Genomic DNA, 27,457 nt, shown 5'->3' with positions numbered 1-27,457 from the left:
CCAGAACGAGCAAAATTGATGAAAGGTCACCAATCTGTATCTGAAACCTTAAGTCTGCTTTATCTCTCTCCACTGATGCTGCCTGACATGATGAGTATTTCTACCATTTCCTGTATTTTTTCAGATTTTCATATATTATTGTTGTGCCACAATGGAAAAGGTGCCTCGGTAATAAAACGATAACCTAATCTACACTTTTGTCAAGAGCATGTCTTTTTTCAATCCATAGCTCATGATTATAGATGTCTTCTTCCTGTCCTTTGACTATTGGAACATTTAATAGTTTATTCATTTAGTTTAGTTGAGAGATACAGTGCGGAAATAGGCCTTTCGACCTACCGGGTCCGCGCCGACCAGCGATTCCTGCACATTAACACCATCCTACACACACTAGGGGGCAATTTTTGCATTTACTAAGCCAATTAACCTACAAATCTGTACGACTTTGGAGTGTGGGAGGAAACTGAAGATTTCAGAGAAACCCTATGTAGGTCACGGGGAGAACGTAAAAACTCGACAGATGGCACAATGGGCTAAGTGTTCGGCTGGCAACCTGAAGGTGGCCGGTTCGAATCCTGCTTGGAGTGTGTACTGTCGTTGTGTCCTTGGGCAAGACACTTCACCTACCTTTGCCTGGGACTAGAGACGGAAATTAGCTACTGATTGGCTACAATCTCGCATATTTACATGCAAATGTTCATTAATATGCACTGTCCCTATAAACAAATTATTAATTATTATTATGAACTCCGTACAAACAGCACCTGTAGTCGGGATTGAGCCTGGGTCTCCAGCGTTGCACGCGATATAAAACAGCAACTCTACTGCTGCGCCACCGTGCCAGCATGCACCCCTGACCCTGGCATTAATTTGCCCATCCCTAGTTGTCCTTGAACCAAAGCCTTGCTTGGCCAATACTAGGTCAAAAACGTTGGTGGGACTTAAGTCACATTTGGACCGTTCTGGCCCTCGAATGCAGATTTCCTCCCAAGGGATGTTAATGAACTGGATCTTTATTTAAAACAGTCTTGCCATTTGTGGTCATTGTTATTAATGATTGGACTTGTTATATAAAATTCCACATTATAACCTGAATTTAAATTCCACTTATAGCAGTGATGGGTGTTATGATTATAAATTTGTCATTTACATCCTGCCATCAGTGCATTCACTAAATCTTTTATGATCTAGAAATTTCTTGAACAACAGTAGCATACCACTGAATATGTGCTCCCTTCCAATGTTAAGCAATTAACACAAAGTTGCCTTACCCAAGTATTTTGCTGATTTGCTCTTCTTCGATCATAAGAGGCATTGAACCTGAGTGAACAGTTTAACACAAATATAACCATTTTAACCTTTCTTTAGATCCCTTGGGGATCTTAAGCCTCTTCACTTGTTTAACCCAGCAATTAGTTCTCCTTTGGTCTGGTACTGAAAGACTTCATTCACAGATAAAATATGAGAATAAATTAACAAGTAATAAAAAAAGGCAACAAGAGATTCTAAAGCTATTCCAAAAGAGAGTAGCTAAAGAAAACATTTTTGCCCTATGCAGCTAAGCTTGCTGGATTAATAATGATGAACAGAGAGGTGATTGAATTAGAAGAAACTTTAAAAACATCTGATTGATAGCAAATAATGAAGGCACTATAAAGAGGGAGGAACTTAAAAACAAAATTCTGGGAAAACCTAACCATCAAAGGTCACGGGTTCCCTGCATCTGAATGAATCTTAAAAGTAAGTAAGTAATTTTTATTTATATAGCACTTTTAAATCAAATCGCGTTGAAGCCAAAGTGCTTTACAGAGAAGAAATCAGATTACCATACATCCATATAAAATAAAAAACATTAAAAAGACACAACACACTATAGAATTTAACATGAACGTTCCCCCACAGCAGAATCAACACTTTCCACTGTGAGGGGGCACTAAAAAATCCAGTCCTCCTCCCCTTAGTTCACCCGAGGTCGGTAAAGGTAGACAATAGACAATAGGTGCAGGAGTAGGCCATTCGGCCCTGTGAGCCAGCACCGCCATTCAATGTGATCATGGCTGATCATCCCCAATCAGTACCCCATTCCTGCCTTCTCCCCATATCCCCTGACTCTGCTATCTTTAAGAGCCCTATCTAGCTCTCTCTTGAAAGTATCCAGTGAACCACCCTCTGAGGCAGAGAATTCCACACTTACAACTCTCTATGAGAAAAAGTGTTTCCACGTCTCCGTTCTAAATGGCTTACTCCTTATTCTTAAACTGTGGCCCCTGGTTCTGGACTCCCCCAACATCGGGAACATGTTTCCTGTCTCTAGCGTGTCCAAACCCTTAACAATCTTATATGTTTCAATAAGATACCCTCTCATCCTTCTAAACTCCAGAGTGTACAAGCCCAGCCACTCCATTCTCTCAGCATACGACAGTCCCGCCATCCTGGGAAATAACCTTGTAAACCAACTCCCTCAATAGCAAGAATGTCCGTCCTCAAATTAGGGGACCAAAACTGCACACAATTCTCCAGGTGTGGTCTCACTAGGGCTCTGTACAACTGCAGAAGGACCTCTTTGCTCCTATACTCAACTCCTCTTTTTATAGAGAATTGGAAAATCGCAAATGTAATGCTACTGTTTGGGAAAGGAGGTACCTACGGGCCAGTTAGTCCAATTTCTGGTTTGAGAAAATGTCAAAATCTGTTCAATAACACAGATCATAGAACAGTACAGAACATGAATATACCCTTTGGCCTGTAATGTCATAGAAACATAGAAAATAGGTGCAGGATAGGCCATTCGGCCCATCGAGCCTGCACCGCCATTCAATATGATCATGGCTGATCATCCAACTCAGTATCCTGTACCTGCCTTCTCTCCATACCCCCTGATCCCTTTAGCCACAAGGGCCACATCGAACTCCCTCTTAAATATAGCCAATGAACTGGCCTCAACTACCTTCTGTGGCAGAGAATTCCAGAGATTCACCACTCTCTGTGTGAAAAAAGCTTTCCTCATCTCGGTCCTAAAAGATTTCCCCCTTATCCTTAAACTGTGACCCCTTGTTCTGGACTTCCCCAACATCGGGAACAATCTTCCTGCATCTAGCCTGTCCAACCCCTTAAGAATTTTGTAAGTTTCTATAAGATCCCCCCTCAATCTTCTAAATTCTAGTGAGTACAAACCGAGTCTATCCAGTCTTTCTTCATATGAAAGTCCTGACATCCCAGGAATCAGTCTGGTGAACCTTCTCTGTACTCCCTCTATGGCAAGAATGTCTTTCCTCAGATTAGGAGACCAAAACTGTACGCAATACTCCAGGTGTGGTCTCACCAAGACCCTGTACAACTGCAATAGAACCTCCCTGCTCCTATACTCAAATCCTTTTGCTATGAATGCTAACATACCATTCGCCTTCTTCATTGCCTGCTGCACCTGCATGCCTACTTTTAATGACTGGTGTACCATGACACCCAGGTCTCGTTGCATCTCCCCCTTTCCTAATCCGCCACCATTCAGATAATAATCTACTTTCCTCTTTTTGCCACCAAAGTGGATAACCTCACATTTATCCACATTATACTGCATCTGCCATGCATTTGCCCACTAACCCAGCCTATCCAAGTCACCTTGCAACCTCCTAGCATCCTCCTCACAGCTAACACTGCCCCCCAGCTTCGTGTCATCCGCAAAGTTGGAGATGTTGCATTCAATTCCCTCGTCCAAATCATTAATATATATCGTAAATAGCTGGGGTCCCAGAACTGAGCCTTGCGGTACCCCACTAGTCACTGCCTGCCATTGTGAAAAGGACCCGTTTACTCCTACTCTTTGCTTCCTGTCTGCCAGCCAGTTCTCTATCCACATCAATACTGAACCCCCAATACCGTGTGCTTTAAGTTTGTTTACTAATCTCTTATTAGTCTTATGTCTGTGCCAAACATGATGCCAAATTAAACTAATCTCCTCCATCTGCACATGATGTATATCTCTCCATTCCCTGCATAACCACGTGCCTATCTAAAAGGCTCAAATGTCACTATTGTATCTACTTACACCACCACCATGGCAGCACATTCCAGGCACCTACCACCTTCTGTGCAAAAAAACATTGCTCATACATCTCCATTAAATTTTGCTGCTCTTACCTCCAATGTATGCCCACTAGTCATTGACACTCCACCTTGGGGAAAAAGGATATGACTGTCTGCCCTGTCTCTGCCTCTCATAAATGTATGTTCTTCTGTCAGGTCTCCCTCATCCTCTGATGCTCCAGAGAAAACAATCCAAGTTTGTCCAACCTCTCCTTATAGCTAATATCCTCTAATGCAGGCAGAATTCTGTTAAACCTCTTTGTCACTGTCCCCAAAGCATATTATGTCCCACATCCAGGGAACGTAAGTACAGGTTGCTAACAGCCAAGACCTCGGTTTGCCTTGAATTGTTTCAGAATACTTTATTTTAATCAGCTAAATCTATGAAATTCACCAGCACAGGTTGTTTTTTTAAATATATATATATATCTGCTTGACCCAAGATGAATACGGGGAGAATAGTTAAAGGAAATTAATGCCGAGCATACAATCATCATAAAGGATCATAGGGTTGTATGCAAAACAAAGCATTTCACTATACCACAGTACATGTGACAATAACGTATCATTCATTCACCAGAAAGATGAAACTGAAGTTTGGGATTTCCATCTTCAATAATGTTTGAGAATAGCATCAGCTGTTTCTGTATGGCTAGTATTCTGTTGCTTCAGATGGTGGCTGAATGGGTGAAAACAAAACTTTCAAAACTGCTACATTAAGCATTGCGCACCAGTTGGCCAACATGTTATTGTGATAATGGGAGAGATTATGGCCTGGTAACCTTTTCCCAATTGCTGTACAACTACTGCCTTCAGGAAAGATGTCTGGTGCTAAAGTGAAATTGTTCCTTCAGGACCGCAATCTAATTACTATAAAATCAGTACATCCTGTGATCAATTGCAGGCTAATTATTGTTGCTGAGAAGTTTGTCTTCAGATTGGCAGCTGTGTGTAATCTCTTCCCCTGAGGTCAAAATCCAGATTATCAAGGTTAGAAAGAGCCAGCTAGAAATGGCTGACTTCCTTACTTTTCCCAAACAATTGCACATTTTTTAAGACCCCCCCCTATTTGTTTGGATGGGATTTAATGCCCAATTAATAGTGATCACTTGAGCCAATAATGTTTAAAAATTACTTTCAAAAATTACTTTCAAAATTAACAGAAAATTAACCCAAGACATATGTAGATTGTTACTTTTGTGCATGTTACTAAATTTAATCATTCCACACTGGTGCATAGGTCTATACTTTAATGTTTTGTTTCTAAATCTTATGACTTTTCAGATGTTCCTTACAGCGTAATGCCCCTGTCCCACTTAGGAAACCTGAACGGAAACCTCTGGAGACTTGGCGCCCCACCCAAGGTTTCCGTGCGGTTCCTGAAGGTTGCAGGTGGTTGCCAGAGGTTGCAGGTAGTGGAAGCAGGTAGGGAGACTGACAAAAACCTCTGGGAACCTCACGGAAACCTTGGGTGGGGCACAAAGTCTCCAGAGGTTTCCGTTCAGGTTTCCTAAGTGGGACAGGGGCATAAGCAGTTATTTCACGGTCTAAAGCAAGAAAAAAAAAAAGAGCAACAGGAGGAACATATGATATGATACGATAAAACTTTATTCATCCCCGGAGGGAAATTGGTCTGCTAGCCTCCTTTCAAGGGAAATGGACCAGTCAACATTTTGGGTCCAGACCCTTCATCTATATCACAAAGAAGGGAAGTAGCCAGTATAAAGAGGAGCGGAGGTGGAGGGGGCAAGAACTGGCATTTAAGAAGCTTTTCAGAGAGACGTGCAGGGAATGGAGAGAGATGTGCAGGAAGATGAGATTAGTTAATCTAGGCATCATGTTCAGCACAGACATTGAGGGTCACAAGGCATGTTCCTGTGCTGTACTGGTCTATGATAGCAGAATCCAGATGAGGAGAGGTTGACTGGCAGATAGAGAGTAGATGGGTAGGGATAGTAACAGAGGCTGGGAGTTGATGTGGAGAACAGATAGTTGCAGATTCTGGAATCTGTTAAGAAATTAAGGTGAGAAATTAAACTAAATGAGAACTGGTGGCAGATGGGACCCACAGACAGAAGGGAGGGGTGACCAGTAGGGCATAGAGGAGGTAACTATGAGGTCCTGGAACTAAGGGAACAGCATCTTATATTCTGCCTGAATAATCTACAACCAAATGGCATAAAAATTGAATTCTCCATTTGCAAGTCACCTGCTTCCCCTTTATCCTTTTCATTCTCCACCTGTCTACCTGGTCAACTCTCCCACCTGCATCTTCCCCTCTTACTCCCCAGCCCCCTACCTCTCTAATTGTTTCCTCCCTCACATTGGATCCCCTTAAGCTCCCGATCCCTGCTTAGTCAACTCATCTCCTTCTTGTTCCCATCCGCCACCATTCCTTATTGATTTCCATTCTTCACCTTCCTTTCCAAACCGGTTTCTCACAGATACTGTGTAGGAAGGAACTGCAGATGTTGGTTTAAACCAAAGATAGACACAAAATGCTGGAGTAACACAGCGGGACAAGCGGCATCTCTGGAGAGAAGGAATGGATGGTGTTTCGGGTCGCGACCCTTCTTCAGACTGAAAGTCGCGGGAAAGGGGAACGAGAGATATAGACGATGATGTAGAGAGATGTAGAGCAAATGAATGGAAGATGTGCAAAAAAAGTAACGATAAAGGAAACAGGTCATTGTTAGCTGTAGCTGGGTGAGAACAAAAGATTTGGGTGGGGGAGGGGTGGAGTGAGAGGGAATAATAATAATAATGGATGGGATTTATATAGCGCCTTTCTAATACTCAAGGCGCTTTACATCGCATTATTCATTCACTCCTCAGTCACACTCGGTGGTGGTAAGCTACTTCTGTAGCCACAGCTGCCCTGGGGCAGACTGACGGAAGCGTGGCTGCCAATCTGCCCCTCCGACCACCACCAATCACTCACACACATTCACACACAGGCAAAGGTGGGTGAAGTGCCTTGCCCAAGGACACAACAACAGTATGCACTCCAAGCGGGATTCGAACTGGCTACCTTCTGGTCGCCAGCCGAACACTTAGCCCATTGTGCCATCTGTCGTCCCGGAATGCAGGGGTTACTTGAAGAAATCAATATTCATACATATTCAAACATCATCCATTCCTTCTCTCCAGAGATGCTGCCAGTCTCGTTGATTTACTCCAGCATTTTGTGACTATCTCACAGATACTGCCTGACTTGCTGAGTATATTAATTATATTTTCTTCTCTGGCAAGGGAAGTTAAAATTTGAAAGGAAATATGTTGATTGTCAACTTTTAACTCCAAAACATAACATTTGAACATTAACAAACTTTATAAATAAAAACTAAATGTCTAACACGTTATGCTGTAGGTCTGTACTGCTACTGATCAAAGCAATAATATGAAATTCCATGAACACTCACAAGACTGCAGATGCTAGATATCTTGAGCAAAAAACAAACTACAAAATAACTCAGCAGATTAGGCATCACTATGAAGAGCAGTTTGTTTTTAAGCATATTAAAATCCATCTCTAGATAAAGCAGATATTTATTACAAAATTGCAAACAAATGTCAAACATGACATCAGATCATTGGATAATACGGAAACACTTCCTTGGCCACAGTACGTTTTTTACATTTGCTTTTTTACATAAATGACTAACTTTTTGTATGCTCCCACAACCCAAAAACCTGCGGGTTAGTAGGATAATTGGCCTATGTAAATTGCCCGTAACGTCGGGAGTAGATAGGAAAGTGGGATAACATAGAACTAGTGTGGCTGGGTGATCGATGGTCGGCCTGGACTTGGACGTGGAAAGGCCTGTTTCCGTGCTGTATCTGTCAATCAATCAAAACCATTTAAAAACCCCATTTACCTACAGTTAAAATCATCACTTGATTCCGCATACTAGGGTGACCAAATTTTTTTTTAAGACTCTCCTGGACTCTTGCACACAATCTGTTAAAAACATGAACATCTGATAATTTATGGCTTGCTGCCAATGAACCTATCCCTCTCATTATACACTGACTTTATGAAGATTGGAGATTCACACTGCATCTAACTCAAACCACATGTAATCTGGGAATCCTTAGAACTCTGAGTATGTATGACAGACCTTTTCATTGCAGGGAAAGGATGTTGAAAAACACTAAAATTGATACCAATTAACTATTTTTCTTTGTAAATTCCCAATTGCCATGTTTATTTTTTACAACAACCTGACCTCATTTATTTTTGCCAAAATGCAGACAAAAGCTCTGTGCTATTTAGGGGTGACACAATAACGCATAGGGACACTACAGTGGCACTGGAGCTGCCACCTCACAGCGCCAGAGACCCGGGTTTGATCCTCACCGAGGGTACTATCTGTGTGGAGTTTGCACGATCCACCTGTGACCACGTGGGTTTCCTTCCTCTGGCTGCTTCAGTTTCCTCTCCCATCCCAAAGATGTGTGTAGTTTGTAGGTTGATTGGTCTCTGAAAATTGTCACAAGAGAGTAAGGAGTTGGTAAGTGGGATAACATAAAACTCGTGTGAACAGGTCATAGATGGTCAGCGTGGACTTGATGGGCCAAAGGGCCTGTTTCTATGTTGTGTCTTTCAATTTAGATAATTGCCACAAGGTTAATTCCATGAAGTCCAGTACAAAGCCACATTTGCCAGAAACACGGTTGGAGAAAAAGCGATTACGTTCCAGCCCTCTCTCTGACCGATGCTCATGTCAACATGAATTCCATTGCTGCATCTGATTATTGACTTACCCATTACATCGTGATTGATTGAATAACACAGCATGGAAACAGACCCTTCGGCCCACCAAGTCCATGTCGACCATTGATCACCCGTACACACTATTTCTATGTTTTTCCACTTTCTCATCCACTCCTACACATTAGAAACAGTTTTACAGAGGCCAATTAACCCACAATCCTGCACGTCTTTGGGATGTGGGAGGAAACAGGAGCACCCTGAAAAAAATCCCCACACACACACAGACAGCACTCGAGGTCAGTTTCGAAACTGGGTCTCTTGTGCTATGAGGCAGCAATCGAAAATGTGATTTTACTTTATTAATAATAACAGTGAAAGTAGAGGAGAATTGTGTCATTATTTCAGGACTACATCAAGAAAATCTCATTGAAGTGACTGTGGTAGGTGCATCTATGTTAACCAAACAGATCAAACTCAATTGACGCAAGGAACTACAGATGCTGGAATCTTGAACAAAACACTAAGTGGAATAACGTAATGGGTCAGGCTGCACATGTGGAGGGAATGGATCTGAAGAAGTGTCCCAACCCTTCACAGTTGCAGGCTGACCCGCTGAGTTCCTCCAGCATTTTGTGTTTTGATCAAATTCAGATGTGTCTTGCTTATTTTGGCTTGTTCTACATATGATAAAATTTGTTTTCCTGTTTCATATTACAGATTTTGATTTGCATTAACAGTAGCAGCAAGGCAGATTTTCTCAGTAAAGTTCCTGCAACAAATGACAACCCGTAAATAAATTAGAAATAGACGAACAAAATCATTTACACCCCATGAGCAGTTTCTGTCATTTCAGTGAAATCATTGTAGATCGGTGATCTAAATTCTCATATCTGCCTTTGCCCCATATCCTTTACTGTTTTTAGCATCATATTCATTGAGTCAGTCATAAAGCATTGAAATTGGCCCTTCAGTCCAAATCGTCCATGCTGACCAAAATGGTTCAATGATGCTCTAATTATATCTTGTGCAAACACATAGTGAAATTATTTTCTTATATTGTCCAGTAACATATTACCATACATAAGCACAATCCCCAATTAACTAAGTGTACAGAAATAGTCCACTGAGCCGGCATGCTAAAGATGTTCTGTTTTGGTGCCATTTTCAAAGTCCAGTCCACGCTCTAGATCTTATGGCAATGAGAAGTGTAGACAAGGGCAGATCTTATGAGCAGTGTAGGCAAGCCCCAGGCTGCTGCGGGCCTCCAGCCATCGTCTTCCTTGGATATGTGGATTAACCAGTGATCCTTCTCCTCCCCGTCCATCTTTGTGCCCTGGGAGATGCCTCCCACAGATGACTTTGAGGGCACAATAGACCAGACCCCGGTCCCTCTCCTACCGGCCTTGCTCCTCGCTCATCATGTCCGTCGTCATCTGCGGCTATATCTTCCCAGTCTCTGGTCTTTGGGGGGAGGACAAGCAGGGGCCGGGTTCAGCAGTCGTCGTCCCCCTGTAGGCAGTGACCTGCCAGGTCGTGCGTTTGCCATCTAAGCTAGTCGCATTTGCTCACGTTTGGCCCAAATCACTCTAAACCTTTCCTATCCATGTATAGGTCCAAGTGTCTTTTAAATGCGATTATAATATCTGCCTCAATTACCTCCTGTGGAAGCTCATTCCGTATATCCACCACCCTCTGAGGGCAAAGGTTGCATGTCAGGTTTGTATCATGTTATCATAATTGTATCAATCTCGGAATTTATGTTAACAATTGACAAAGTATCACTTGCTGTGGTTCAAAATAGATTTCAAGCAGGGTATCAATGAATTGTTCAAAAGGGAACTGCAGATGCTGGAATATCGAAGGTACACAAAATTGCTGGGGAAACTCAGCGGGTGCAGCAGCATCTATGGAGCGAAGGAAATAGGCGACGTTTCGGGCCGAAACTGGGTCTGAAGAAGGGTTTCGGCCCGAAACGTCGCCTATTTCCTTCGCTCCATAGATGCTGCTGCACCCGCTGAGTTTCCCCAGCAATTTTGTGTACCTAGGGTATCAATGAATGTTGTGTGTTAATAAATCTGCCAATAAGATGATTTCAATATACACATTATTACTTGAATACACATACATTTGTTTTTATCGGATTTATTGCATATCTGAAATATAGTAGCATACTTTATTTTGAATCAGTAGTTAATGTGTTCAAATCCCAGAGCAGGGACCTAAATATAAAATATAGGGTGACATTTCACTGCATTACTGTCAGATGTGCCCTGCCTATTTTTATTCTACAACCAATATTACAAAAATCAGATAATTTGATCATTAATCATAAAAATGAAAAAGCTGGAACACTTAGCAGGTTCGGCAGTCTCTGCGGGAAGAGAAATGGAATTATCTTTTCAGGTTTAATTGCTTTGAAGAGGTTAATAGCCACACTTTTTAACATTGCGTTAGTGAATAAACATTAAAAAAAAACTTAACTATAGTTAAGTGTTTTGGGATGTTCTGTGATTATCAAAGGTACTGTGAAAATCCCAGTCTATTTTTTCTTGAAAGCTGAAGTATCAGATTCCAGCTGGTATATATATGCAACAGAAGAATAACTAACCATTGAGTGCAGGTAAGGGGATTTCTGTTTTACATTGGCTTTGTTTCAGTACATCTTGAATAGATTTGAAATGACACAATTGCAGCTAAATTTGCATCAGAAAACAGTCCATTTGAAACCAAGACTGGATTAAGTGATGGCTGTTAGGCTGTGTTTAACCACCTAGCTTGTGAACAGCTGTTTTCAAAGCTCATCGATGTTGAAGGATAATTTGGGAAGAAGAACCTTTATTGGTTTTGAAATAGTGCTGACAATTCCAAAAATAAATGCAAATAACTGCAATTGCATTTTGTAGCATTAAATATAATTTATTCACCTCCTCCATGTTTAAACCAAAATGGTTTGTAGTCTGAGCTTCAGGCAGAGTGTGGATTCAATTATCCAACTCAAAATGACAAGATTCACTTGGCAGCACATGGTATAGTCTGGGAGACTGGAATCCGAGGGTAAGGATTACTTCTCCAGATCTCATTATTATTTACCGATATGGTTAGTTTAAGGCACTCTCCAAAGCATTGAGGATTTTGTTAGTGTGAATGGTCAATTATACTGACCTCACGATAGAATAAGCAATTTTTAAAAAAACTGCAAAGTTACTGTGGAGAATCTGAGCTTTGTTAGTTTGCATATTTTGGGTATGATTTCTTTTTATGCCCAGCCAAACATATTAAAAGAACTCATTCATCATCTTGATATGTACAACATTTGCCAGTAGGTGTGGGAATTGGGAGTAACAAGCATTGCTTTTAAAAATACTAAATCCTGAAGACCTTATTTTTAAAACAGACTTATGGGACTGAGCAAAGTACACCAAAGCATAGCAACACTACGGTTAAGTGACTTACTCATAAAGAAGGGTTCCGACCTAAAATGTCACCCATCCTTTTTCTCCAGAGATGCTGTCTGACCCACTGTTACTCCAGCACTTTGTATCTATCTTTGGTAAGAACCAGCTTCTGCAGTTCCATCTTACTCATACATGTTCTCTGATAATGCCATGCATCCTTCATCCTTCCATTGTGAATGGTTAAAGTGACCGGAATATGCAGTGCAATGTCTATCGAATGAATATTTCCTAGTTTCCTATAGTTGACAGACACAAAGGCCAGGATGACTGATAAACAGGATCCACTTTAACCCAATGGAAAAAATGTCCATTAGATTGTAAGACATAGGAACAGAATTAGGCCATTCAGCCCATGGAGTCTACTTCACCATTCAATCAATTTTTTACTCTCAACCCCATTCTCCTGCCTTCTCATCATAACCTTTGATGCCCCCTACTAATCAAGCACCTATCAATGTCCAACGTCAAAATACATAACATTTTGGCCTCCGCAATCAACTTGGCAATGAATTCCACAGATTCACCACCCACTGGCTTAAGAAATTCCTCCTCAACTCCATTCTAAAGCTACATAATGTTATTCTGAAGGCTGTGCCTTCTGGGTTTGGGCTCTCCCATTACTAGAAACGTTCTTCCCATGTCTATTTTATCTAAGCCATTCATAATGCCGTAGGCTTCAATTAGGTCCCCACCACCCTTCTAAACTTTAGCAAGTACAGGCCCAGAGTCTTTAAACACCCCTCGCACGTTAACCCAATCCATCACGTAAACCTCCTCTAGACCCTCTCCAAAGCCACCACATCCTTCCTTAGATTTGAGGCACAAAAGTACTCACAATATTCCAAATGTGGCCTCACCAGTACCTGAAAAAGCCTCAGCACTCCATCCTTGCGTTTATATTCCAGTATAATTATAATATAAAAACATGGATGTGATGCTCATGTTCATATGAACTTTTCAACTCATCAGCATCACATTCTTCCTTTTATATTCTAGTCCCATTGAAATGAATGACAGCATTTCCATTCCTTACCGCCGACTCAACCTACAAATTTAGGCATCTTGCCCCAAGTCACTTTGCACCTCCAGTTTCTGAATCCTCTCCCCATTTAGAAAGTAGTTAATGCCTTTATGCCTTCTACTGAGGTGCATGATCGTACACTTTGCTACACTGTATTCCACCAGCCACTTCCATAGTTTAGCTTAGCTTAGCTGGAAACAGGCAATTTTACAACTTATCGAAGCCAATTAACCTACAAACCCGCACGTCTTTGGAGTGTGGGAGGAAACCAGAGCACCTGGAGAAAATCCACACAGTCACCTTGTAGGTGGATCAAGTGCTCATATGGATGGTTCCTAAATGTGACAAGTGTACCTGCCTCTCTTAGGCAGTGTGTTTCAGAGCCAAGCAGCCTCTGGGTAAAAACTTGATTCCTCAGATTCCCTCTAAATGTCTTACGCCTCACTGTAGGCAGGGAACACTTCAAGAGTTGTAAAGTAGAATTCTCTGGTCTTTGGCCAACTGTGTCAGTGCCAACCATGATGTTAACAGCCTGCTCATGATCTCATAGAGTCATACAATGTGGAAACAGGCCCTTTATCCCAACTTGCTCACACCCACCAACATGTCCCAGTCCCACCTACACTAGTCCCACCTGACTGCATTTGGCCAGTATCCCTCCAAACCTGTCCTATCCATGTACTTGTCTAATTGTTTCTTAAACATTACAATAGCCTTTGCCTCAACTCCCTCTTCTGGCAACTCATTCCACCACTCTTTGTGTGAAAAAGCTACCCCTCAGATTTCTATTTAATCTTTCCCCTTCACCTTAAACCTATGAGACTCTTTGCATCTACCCAATGTATTCATCACCTGATTTTATACACTCGGCATCCCTCCATTCCCTGCCTGTTTATGTTTCTGCCTAAATTTCTCTTAAACATTACTTTTGTATCTGCTTCTACCACCTACCACTCTTTGTGTAAAAGAAAAATGTCCTTGTAGATTTCCTTTAAACTTTCTTCCTCTCACCTCAAAGATATGCCCTCTGGTATTTGATATTTCCACCCTGGAAAAAAATGGATTCTGTCTCTCTATTTGTGCCTCTTGCCAATTTGTATACTTATGACTACGAGAATATCTGTCTGAGAGAGTGTTCAAAGGTTTATACATATTGAAACTATTTAACATATATCATACAGATTTTTAGATGTTTATAATTGTTGTGTAATTCCAAATTTTAATCACGTATTACCCATATTCTCATTCTGACCTCACCCATTGCAAATTACACTACTGGGGTTGAATTCAAATGTTAAATTAAATAGTAAACACTAAATGATTTAGCCCTGGCCTCAAATATACAAAATGTACTTTTATGGTGGTGTGGTAGAATTATTGCATATCTGTGATATTCTGCTGTGTTTCATCATGTTTCCACCCCCCTCCCTCACTCCATATCCAAAGGATAGTAAATCATCACCGCTTAAGGATAAAATGTGAGAACAGATTTATGATTTCCATGGACACCTTGAATCAAAAGTACATGTGCCTCCATTTCATGTAAAGGCTGCTTAAGGATAGGTTCTAAGTGTTTGACTAATCATTTTAATGTTTTACAATGTTGGAGTCAATAAAGATCTTAAAAGATGGCAAAGGAGTTCCAGAAGCGAAAGTTGTCTTATAGAGGAAACTTTGTTTCCTCATCATCTAATTCGTACTTGTATGAGCATTTCTTTCAACAAGTCAAGTGATCCACAATGCAGTGTTTGTTCGTAATTGGCTGCATTTTAAAAATAAGAACAAAAATAAAGCAAACAGCTAATGCTGAGGTGAAATAATGAACTTTGTCATTGTTGCTATTTTGAAATAAAAAGAGAACACACTGGTATGCATTTCAAGCCACCTTCTTGTAATTACTGGAACATGCAGTAGCATTTGCTTTAGACGCATCTGTCTAAAACACTAGACATCATCAATGAATCCTACACTGGTGACATTCACAGAGAAACAACAAAAATTACAGCACTCAAGGCGGCAATTTTAGGACCATTAAACTCATGAAGTGCTGCATTCTGAGTGGATATCATTACACATTCCTGCATTTTAAATTTATGCCACTGAAAATGTTTTTCACTCAATGTACCCTGGCAGCTAGCCTGGGTAATGCAAGTATTATTCCTTTGTAAATACAGTACCTTATTGTTTGCAAATTGATGGCAATTTCAATGACAGAAGAATGTGTAACGAAGAGATCACCCCTAACTTTCAAATAGGATAAAGTAGGCAGCAGGTGAGGATTGTGAGACAATTGACTGGAAATGAGATATGTAATTAAGTTCAGGAGCTAACCAGATACCACGTTGTGTGTCATTGGACTTGGCATGTGGGATGTTGGTTAGAACTAGGTGCAGATATTCTGACACTGGCTGAACATAATAGCTTTGATGTTGCAAATGTAGAGCACCAGAACATTTTGATTCATTCATTACATTAAGTTAAAGAGTCAACTGGTCATCTTTGCCAGCATACAGAAAACTCAATGCCTCACACCACACAGCGGACAATATGTTGGCTTCTCATAGATGACCAAAACACAAGTGCTACAATGAACCCAGAAAAATAACTTGAAAAAATTATGCAGGTGCATTAAAGCCACAGACATAAAGAAAAATAAAGTTTGCATTTATCCACTACCTTACATGATCATTTCAAATTACAAAAGACAATGTGAATGATAATGACATTATCTAAAGATCCTGAAATGTTGGGATAACAGTAAATCTGCACATATGTATAGAAATGAAAGAGCAAAATCTCCCCAGCAGACTTGAGTTACACTGCTAACTGCACTTCCTTTTCAGCTTGTGAATAAAGCTGGTAATGTGTGCATTAATGTGCAAGCTGCAGATCCTTTCTCCAGTGTTATGAGAATGCAAGTAGCAGCAGGAGTTTACTGATGACAAATGGGGGTTCCATAATGAGTGTATGACATGCTTAGAAGTTTCAATAAGACACTTTCAAAATGTGCCTTTGCAAAGGACTGGGTTTATATTAAATACAGAGTTATTGTGTCATTCACAGCTTTAGTCAATTTGGGAGTTGAAGATGTGAAACCACTTTCATTGATGCAAAAAGCAGCAACTTCATATTAAAGTAAGTGTTATCAGAATCTCTCCGATGTAATTTGCCCAGATGGTCACTCAGGACCTTTCTTTCTTCTTGGGCCTCTCCTGAACATAATTGTACTTCTCCCGAGTACAGTTCAAACAAATGCCTCTTTCCCTCTGGTATTTTCCACAATTTCTTTCTGTGGACCATAACCATATGTCCAAGAGTATTCATGGTCTTGGGGACTCTGCAGCTGAATCCACTTCTGCCATCACCCAGCAACCATGCCGTATATTTCTAGGACAGGCTGCGGAATAGGAATTGAGAACAGATCATTGGCAGAATTTTACTTTCATTTCCTTGGATAACTGAGACCAATTACCATAGGTTTATTGTCTTGGATCAGCTAACGCAGAACACAAAGTGCTGGAGGCGCTCAGCGCGTTAGACAGTGTCATGGATAGGCGACATGGATAGGTGACAATACAGGACATAGATAGGCGACAATAGATGATAGACAATAGGTGCAGGAGTAGGCCATTCGGCTCTTCGAGCCAGCACCGCCATTCAATGTGATCATGGCTGATCATCCCCAAACAGTACCCCGTTGCTGCCTTCTCCCCAAATAACCTGACTCCGCTATCTTTAAGAGCCCTATCTAGCTCTCTCTTGAAAGTATCCAGAGAACCGGCCTCTGCCGCCCTCTGAGGCAGAGAATTCCACAGACTCACAACTCTTGTGTGAAAAAGTGTTTCCTCATCTCCATTCTAAATGGCTTACCCCTTATTCTTAAACTGTGGCCCCTGGTTCTGGACTCCCCTAACATCGGGAACATTTTGGGTTGGGACCCTGCTTCAGACTGAAAGTCTGAAGAAGGGTACTGACCCTATGCATGTCCTCCAGAGATACTGCCTGACCAGCTGAGCTACTCCAGCACTTTGTGGTCTATGCAAGATTACAGCATCTGCAGTTCCTTGTGTCGCCGTCGGCTGAAACAGGCTAGGCATCAGGCTGGGGGTATTTTTTATAATAAAAGATTAATGTTGAAGTTATGGCAAGAGTGTTGGCATTTTCAGAATTTATTCTGAAGCAGATGTGCAATCCATGCGATTTCCGGTGTATCAAGGTTGCAAATGCGATTTATGCATCTTCATAATCTGCAGAAGGTCAATGCTACAGATTTGACTTGAAATGCTTTGAAAACATAGGTAGCATCATCCACAATTCTCTAAATATTTAAGTGAAATGTAAAAGCACATATTAATTAGACCTTTGAAAGTCGTTTGAGAGTGAGAAATTATGCATTGAGGTATCCACCTCAATTGGCGTGAAATTACTTTCCCTAGTCTCTGAAGTTTATTGTGTTACAACTCCATTTTGTGCTGCATTGTAAATGTTCTGTTGCATCAAAGATGAGATTACTTCAATTACAATTGAATTGCAGTATATATAGTGGGATTTTTACAACACAGGTGGTGGTGGTGACAGGATGCTTTTCTGATTGGAAGTGTGTGCATCACAGTGATCAATGCTGGGACTTTTATTGTTTGTCATGCATATTAAAGACAATCATGTGAATGCAAATGGTGCGATTAGTAAGTTTGTGGATGGCACAAGAATTGGTGGCAAAAAAAGCAAACTGCTGGTGGTAGTCAGCAGGTTAAGCAGCATCTCTAGGGGCAAAGGGGTCATCGATATTTCAGGCTGAGAACCTGTATCAGGACTGTGTTACGGATAGCAAAGAAGGTCGTCTAAGACTGCAGCAAGATGCAGGTCAGATGGAAAATTGGGGAGAGCAATGGCAAATGGAATTTTAATTCTGACAAGTGCGAGGTGATGATTTTGGCAAGTCAAATAGAGATCAAGTCAGTGATTGTCACATGCACTGGGGCAGAACAATTAAATTCTTATTTGCTGCATCTTGGCAGTCGCATTAACACATATCACAACAAGTATATAATAAGTAATACCACAATAAATTATTAGTTGCACTTGGTAACCAGATCATTATAGTGCAAGCCAAAATATATAGTGCCACCTTATACAAAGTCTATTGTATTTAGGGGTTGTGTTTAGGGTTGTTCAGGGTGGTTCAAGAGTTTGATGGCAGATAGGAAGAAACTATACTTGAACATGGAAGTAATGGTTCTCAGGCCCCTGTACCTTCTTCCTGTTAGTAGCGAGATGAGAACATGCCAGAATGTTGTGTGTCTTTGATGACATTAGCTGTTTCTTGAGGCAGCACTTTGCATAAATCCCTTCAATGGTGAGGAGGTCAATATCCATGATCGACAAGGCAATGCCCACAGTTTTCTGAAGCCTCCTCCGTTCTTGAGCATTGGAGTTACAAAGCCAGGGCGTGATGCAATCAGTCAATATGCTCCATGCCATATACATGAAGAGGTTCGATAGAATATTCAACAACATGCCAAATTGTATTGTATTGTATTGTATTCAAATTTATTGTCATTGTCTCAGTTAGAGACAACGAAATGAATTTCCCTTACAGGCAGTATCATAAAAATAAAAATAAAAAAATAATAAAACATATTAAAAATAAAATAGAATTTAAAAAATAGTACAAACACTGAAAGTCCACGACACAACATAACACAGTGGCACCAAGGTGAGGAAGGCACCATAGTCCAGCCAGCCTCCCCTCCGTTCTTCCCAGATGTTCACTCGTGGTCGAGGCCTTCCTAGCACCCGCAGTCGCCGCCCCGGGTGGCCCGATGTTCAGGCCCTCACGCCGGGCTGGTGGAACGCCGACGCCGAACCCCGACGGTGAACATCCTCCTCAGCGGCCCGGACCTCCTGATCAGCTGCCTCCCGCAGCCGGAGTCCGCAGCTCCCGAGTCCGCAAATCTCCTCAAACTGAAGAAGTAGAGGTGTTGATGAGGCTTCTTTGTTGCATCAATGTGCTGGGCCAAAGGCAGGCCCAGGGTAGAACACACAAAGTAAATTGTAGGGCACTAGGCAATGTCAATGATCAGAGGGACTTTGAAGTTCAAGTCTAGCATTCCCAGAAAATGGTTACAGTGTGTTAGAATGACGAAGGCAAATGGCACGCATATCTTCATGGGACAGGGCATAAAGTATAGAACATAAAAGTCAGAACGTTATGTTACAACGTTACATCACACTGGTTAGACCACACATGGAGTATTACTTGCAGTTCTGGTCACCACACAAGAAGGACATGGTTGCCCTGGAAAAAATGCAGAGGAAATTCACCAGTAAGTTGCCGGAATTAGAATATTTAGTCTGGGGAGAGACTGGATAGATGGTGTTTGTTTTTTTTCTGGAGCAAAGGAAGCTGAGGGGTAATCTGATGGAAGTGCATAACATTACAAGGGGCAGAGATAGATGGTTAGAATCAATTTTTTGGTGGTAGAGATATCGAAAATTAGAATGCATGGGTTTAATAAGAAAGGAAGGAATTTTAAGGGATTTTAGGGGATGTTTTTTCACTAAAAGTAGTTGGCATCTGGAACTCACTGCCATCAGAGGAGATAGAAACATAGAAACATAGTTGCAGGAGTAGGCCATTCGGTCCTTCGAGCCTGCACCACCATTCAATATGATCATGGCTGATCATCCAACTCAGTATCCTGTACCTGCCTTCTCTCCATACCCCCTGATCCCTTTAGCCACAAGGGCCACATCTAACCCTCTCAAATATAGCCAATGAACTGGCCTCAACTACCTTCTGTGGCAAAGAATTCCACAGATTCACTGTGTGAAAAATGTTTTTCTCATCTCGGTCCTAAAAGACTTCCCCCTTATCCTTAAACTGTGACCCCTTGTTCTGGACTTCCCCAACATCGGGAACAATCTTCCTGCATCTAGCCTGTCCAACCCCTTAAGAATTTTGTAAGTTTCTATAAGATCCCCCCTCAATCTTCAAAATTCTAGTGAGTACAAGCCAAGTCTATCCAGTCATTCTTCATATGAAAGTCCTGCCATCCCAGGAATCAGTCTGGTGAACCTTCTCTGTACTCCACCTATGGCAAGAATGTCTTGACAGAGATGGTGGAATCAGATAAAATGACAGTGATTCTGAAGCATTTAGACAGGCACTTAATTGGGAAATGATGCAAGCCTAATGCAGGCAAATGGGATTAGTGAAGATTGACAAGGAGGTCAGTGTGGATGTGGCAGTGTAAAGGGCTCGTTTCTGCCTGTACAACTCTTTGACTCTATAGTAGACAAGAATCCAGAGACCTGGAGTAATGAACTGGAAGTATTTCAAATTCCATCATGGCAGCTGGAAAAATGTTAAGTTAATTAACGAAATAAATCTGCAACAGCAATCTCACGTAAAGACTATACAGCTCACCAATATCCCTCTGGGGATATCTGCTATTCTTATACCCAGTCTGGCCTATACTGGGGATCTAATGGCACGTAATAGGCTTCACTTATCTGTCTTCCGAAATATCTCCACAAGCCACTTACATCTGGGCCTGGAGGGAAGGGGATAAACATTTGCTTCACCCACATACTATGAAATATTTTTAAAAATACATTTGGCTCTCTGTAAAATACTCCAACTTTACACAACTACAAGAATTCTGATTTTGTGGTATTTTGTAAAGTGTCTTGACTGGCCAAAATTATGTTACAGTCACATAATTCTTCAACCTCATGGGTAAGTGCTCCTACACAGTAAACTGAGATTTGTTATCCGACCTACCTCCGGCATGGTGAATTAAAACAATCTGATTTTGTGGGGCTCGGTGACTGCGATTTATCAAGACAACTACTGATCCTCACCTTTTGTTGCCTTTGTCAGCAGATGGGATCCCAGTATTATCTTTTCCAGAGTTTGGTGTTGGGGAAGTTAGTGACCTAACCCTATCTCTTTTGAGATCACAGCTCAGCTTTGTTAGCATTGGATGAGCCAAAACTAGAATGCTCAGACTGAGACAGCCTTGGGAGTATCTCGGGTCTCTCTACCACAACATAGTCCACGGTCCATTGAGAGACAGAGCTATTGTTTCAGGCTGACGACTTTGCATCAGACCAACCTCAACAGTGAATTCTGATATTCATTCAGGGGCAGGAAGAGTGCAACGAGGGAAGATTTGTGAATGGAAAATCCAGAGACAACAACTTCCTGCCAGAATTAATGACAGGGCATATTTAAAATTGCTTTCAACAGAAACCTCACTCACTGTCCATTTGGCTTGATCTGCAGGAGAGTAAATATGAAATAACATGCAAGGAGTCATGAATTGGATACTGTGGGAAGAGTAAGGAAACGCATGTACCGAGAGTGTGGGATTGGTTTACTTTCCTGTGCCCCATGAACGCAGCTGTAATGCAGACAGGAAGTTTGCACGGATGCCTGTTGAAGGATGTCTGCAGCAAGCAGGTAAAACTTTGCCTGATCTGGACTTATATGCTTACTTATTTTCATGAATCTCCAAGATGCATCCAGCGCTATTTTATATGAATCTGTCAGAATTAGTGTGGGTAGAAAGGAACTACAGATGCTGGTATATGCCGAAGATAGACACAAAGTGCTGGAGTAACTCAGTGGGTCAGCCAGCATCCCTGGAGAGGATGGGTGACATTTTGGGTCAGGATCCTTCTTCAGAGATGCTGCCTAACCTGCTGAGTTACTCCAGCACTTTGTGTCTATCTTCAGAATTAGTATGATATTCATTGATCGGCCTTGTAAATGAACAATCATACTATATATATTCAGCCAGAAGGTCTTGCTTACATATTTTATTTTATCACATGACCTTATGTTCTCTGCCCTCTATGCTTCCATTGCAGCCACCCAATGTGGCAACAGTCAGGCCACCATGGACCATTCAAGGTCAAATGGAAAGCGAATAGATTTCTTACCAATTGAATGATTCTTGGCTGCCAATCAAAAAGCTCCTTCTTCCAATTTTCCATTTCTTCTTCTAAATAAAAATAAATTGTTGGGCATCACTTTCTGGCTAAGCTGGTGATTACAACCTTTTCCTCCAAGCCAATCCCATGTTTGAATCTGTTGGACTGCAATTTTATTTCTTAAAGGAGGCGACATTAAACATAAGATCCACTATTCGGGAATTGGAATTGAATGATCCGCTCAGTTTATCTAATAATACACCTAACAATAACGAAGTAATATCAAATGCGGATGGTGATTTCAAGGAAGGAAACACAGGGATGCGGGGAAATAACCGGTACAACGTCGATCAGGTGAATGGCCTCCTCTCGACATTATTCCGTGGGTTGACGAGTAAAGAGAAAATAGACACAAAGAGTTGGAGTAACACAGCGGGTCAAGCAGCGTATCTGGAGAAAAGGGACGGGTGACGTTTCGGTTCGGGTCCCTTCTTCAGACTGAGTAAAGGGAATATTGACCATTCGAAAGTAGACAAATGTGCTAGCGACAGTATCGCTATTTGAGAAGATTGCAGTAATAAGAAAACAAACATTTCGTCTCCTCTTAACCGTTACAAGGCACAGAAAGACCGCCACCAGCTTGATCATACTGGCTTTAACAGATTAAAGGAGGATTGAGTTATAGGAAATCCGAGCGATCATTCATTGGCTCCATCTGTTTCCCTTCTACCGGCTAATTAACAAAGAACAATTGACCAATTAGTTGCAATCCTGTAATCTACTGTCAATAGGGTATTCATGGCATCATTATCATTTCTCACCAACACAAAGCAGCAAGGTACTTAAACCAGGCTCCGTAGACCCATACAAGTGATCTGATTTTCTCCAGTTTAAAATCTAATTAGGTGAAGATAAATAATACCACCCCCCACCCAACCTCTGTTTTGTGAGAAATCACTTGCACTAAGGGCTGTTAAGATAAACGATGCATTCCAATAATGTCTGTAAATGAGTGGAACACTAACAACAGAAAGCAAATCTAGTATAAAATGTGTGGGAAAGAACTGCAGATACTGGTTTAAACCAAAGATAGACACAAATTGCTGGAGTAACTCAACGGGACTGACAGCAATCTGGATAGAAGGAATGGGTGACGTGTCGAGACCCTTCTTGTGACATGGGTACCGGCTGCGAGCTTTACTTATTGCGGTCAAATGAAGAATGGAAATCAGTGGTATGTTACCTGACTATATAACATTGCCCTCCCCTCTCCCTCCACCCTCCTCTTTTGATCAAGAACTTCAGTAAAGAGAACTCGCTGGCGGCACAAGGGTTGCCTCGCTATTATCGTTAATCTGCCAGGATTAATTTGCAGGTCTAACACTGCCATTATGGCACGTCTTTGACTATTATTTTCTAACATCCTCTTTAATTTTAATATCAGGTAAATGTCCTGCCCAGGGGAATGATTGAGGATTTGTTAGGTAGAAGGTTATACAGCTGGTCCGGCCGGACCATTAGTCATCAAGATAATTAGAAAAATGGCCATAGAACGTACTAGCTCTGCCTTCTACGGTGCCTTCCATACCAGGCAATTAATAACGCCGCCTCCATTCCACAGACATATCATTACGGGAAACTTGACGTTGATATCTTATTCAGAGGGTAATTGTAGGGTTCTAAATTGGTACGTACACACACCAATTCCCCATGACCTCACCTTTGAAAATTAAAAGCCACAAATTCTCTCCTTTTAAACTAATGGAAGCACTATGTAAGGACAAATTATTTTCCTCCAGCTAATGATATGAATATTCCCCTATTAGTTAAGGCTCTTCGCAGGGGGATTAGACGCAACGGTTTGATCGGCGTTAAACAAAAGCAGGCACTTGAAAGAAATATTATGTCGTTTCTCCTAATAAACGTGGGCTATTATCAGACAAAGGTTTTGAACAGAATCAGTGGGAGTGTTGTTAAAGTGATGCTAACTGTACAGTCAGTTCGCTGAATGAAGTAGTTTCAGATTTTGAGGGCCACTTTAATTAAAATTGATGGGCTATTCAAATCTTGAACCTTGGTAAACTAGTTGTTTTCTCATTTAATTAAACCTCGTTTTGATCCAGGTGAGTGGCCTTGAACTGGATTTCTCCTGTCCTCCGCATTCTTCTGTTGATTATCAAATTTAGCCAGATGGGTTGTTTGTCAGCTTTGTGGTAATATTAGCTTCTAAGAAAGCCAATGCCCCAGCTAATCTCGGCACAGGAGAACAGTAACGTGCGGGAAGGATTATCGACTCCGTATGGTTTCCAGGGACGCAGGCACGGAGAAATATGTTACCCCGAGGTTTTCCACTTCCCCTGAACTGCTTTTACCAATTCCCCCCTGCTCCGCTCTCAACCCCATATTAAATGTCTATCTTATCACTTCTAAAAACAAGGGAACACCTCTAAAGCGTTATCGCCAATAAGAAGTGATGTTGGGAATTAATATTGGATGCTTAATTTACGATTCGGGATTATAGATGGAATCCCCCTCCTAATCGTCAATGGCACGTCCGAAATCTTATGTGACCAATTCATCTCAGCTGAAGAAGTTGTACTGTGTGGTCGTTCCTTGATTTTGTTTAAATATACAAAGAACATGACATCAAGCAAAGGATCTGGATAATTCTCTTTTCATCATCACGCCTTTAAATTATCACTACACTGATATGATCAATAGTAAGGGTCCAATACTAAATGGCAGGTACTAAGAAAACTTTATTCAAAGCATCTATCCTCTCGCCCAACCTACTGAGCTGGAACAAAGTGATTGTTTGCGGCCGAGACAAGAGGTCTATTGTTCACTGTATTAATAAAAATCAGCGAGGCAGCTCAATCCTTTACCAGATGAATGTGGGCCTTTACTGCTTTCAAATGATTTACCTCCGATTGCTTAAGAAATTGTGTATTATTTCATTAATCTGATGAGTTCAAACTTTCCAGACATTACCTATGTACTTAACAGCATCGATGCTCACCAATGACTAGACTGATCGGGAGGCAGGTGAAACTGCCTGAAAGAGACTCTTTATTGGGGAACTTTGCACAGATGAAAAGAATGATTACCGCAGTGATACTTCTAATTATCCGGTAATTGTGATCCTGCACTGCTCCGCCGTGAAGCGTGAAGCAGCAATCCCAGTACACATGATCCAAAAACATAAGTCTGTGATGGGACTTGTTTCACGGGCTCCTAGAAATTACTTTGAACTTGTAACCCTTTATCTGTCAATGAAACAGCAAAAAAAAAAACACCGCTTTATTGTATTGTTCAGCATTAAATTGTTTTACACTAAATAACATTATTACACTAATTTGACCGTCATCTGAAGCAAGTGCAAGAAAACGAAGAGATTAAAATCATCTAAATGTATGTCATAGTAGACCCTGGGCCTTTTGAAGATGTCTTAACAAGCCAACTATTATCTTAAAAGGCAGCGTGCGAATTTCCCTGACGTTTAATACTATATAAAAGTTCCTATTATTTGATACACGTTTTCTTTTGTAATTCTGTTTTTTCTTACAGTGTGACGTGCTTTGACCGTGCGTTTTAAACCAACGAACACAACAGCAACTATCCTCCGTTCTCTGAATGTCAAAGGTTTTTGAGGGTGATCTAGATGCTCGAGTCTGCAGAAAGTTTAAAATGCAAATCCGTGCTAGTTCAGTGAGCCTTCAATGCCATGTCGTTCAGTGCATTCTACGCCAGGCACTTTGACCTTGCAAACCGCACAAGTTGAAGTGGTGAAGTCGAACAAAGTTAAAATGTGCATTATTTTCTAAAGTAAATTAAACCAAGATTGTTACATGCACATGTAATTTGCAAGTGTTGTCTAGTAGATTGTGGCCATTGGGTTGTACATTCTAACTGTGCTTTGATTGTCCTATGCTGAACTAAAGGAAAAACACGAGTTCGTCTAATATGGTGTGCTGAATATTTTGCCAGGTCTGAGATGGAGTGTGGTTTCAACTGGTAACGTACAATGCTGAGAGTACTATTCCAGAGTTGAACACTTCACAAGTTCATAACGAGTTGGAGCCGACTTCTCAGAGAAAGGTGAACTGTTATTACAATTTTTTTTAAATCTCCATCCAGTCCTATAGTAGATGCGAGTTTTCTGTGCAACAACAGGTATTGAGTGAGAGAACATCACTTCAATCATTTCCAACAGAAACCTGCAGGTTTTGCTTCACTCGGAAAGGAAGGCTGGAGAGTCAGCGTTCAGGTTGCATTAATCGCCAAACAAGTATACTTTTGTGTCCCTTTAAGTACTTTATTTCATTAGCATCAGTTTGGGACACGGCTATGATTCTAGCTCGGCGATCGGGTTACTTGCGACCCCTGTCCTGCACAATTCTACCGCAGAAAGGTTGCTTAATTTAAACTTTCTTCCAATATCGGTTTTTATCGACATGAGAGGGGGAGGGGGGGGGGGGGGGGGGGGGGTGGGGTGAGGGCTTTTGAATGCGAGCTTTATACATGCATATCTTCTCTGTACTGGAGGCACTCTCGTTTTTTTCTCTCCTTTCTCAAAATGACAAGTATTCGTATCTCAAATGCAAACCGTTTGACCTCCAGCGGTAATGTAGACTGTGGTTGGTATGTTTTTTTTAGAATGTCTCTTGTTAACAGAATTTCTACTATTCCGGCCGACTTTAGGCTTTACTTTAAACGTACACGTGGAAACAGCCCTTTCGGCCCACAGAATTCTCGTCCACCAGCGATCACCCCATACATTAGCACCATCCTGCACACTAGGTACAATTTACGTTTATATAGGCACACGTCTTAAAAGACACACGTCATTTTGAGTGTGGGAGGAAACTGGAGTACCCGGAGAAAACCCACGCGATCACAGGCAGAATGTACAAACTCCGTACAAATAGCACCCGTGGTCAGGATCGAAAAGGGGTCTCCATCGATGTAAGTCAGTCAGCAGCTCTGCCATTGTGTCGCCCCAACACTTTGACACCAGATTGTGCTGATCAATTTCCCTCTCCACCGTTGAATGTAACCGGAACACATAAACGAATTACCGCCGAATGTAACATCTATTATTAACGACCCATTCCGTGTAGAGAACTTCCGTTATGTGAAAGTGAATGATGTTCTATGAGGACAAAAGTATTATTCCACGTAAAGAACTAAAGGGTTAAGATGCTAGAAATCCGAAGTTCTCAGTCCTATCCCTCTTGAGGA

The sequence above is a fragment of the Amblyraja radiata genome, chromosome 15 (genome assembly GCF_010909765.2).
Source record: "Amblyraja radiata isolate CabotCenter1 chromosome 15, sAmbRad1.1.pri, whole genome shotgun sequence".
NCBI lineage: Eukaryota > Metazoa > Chordata > Chondrichthyes > Rajiformes > Rajidae > Amblyraja > Amblyraja radiata.
Note: the sequence above shows the minus strand (reverse complement) of the source record.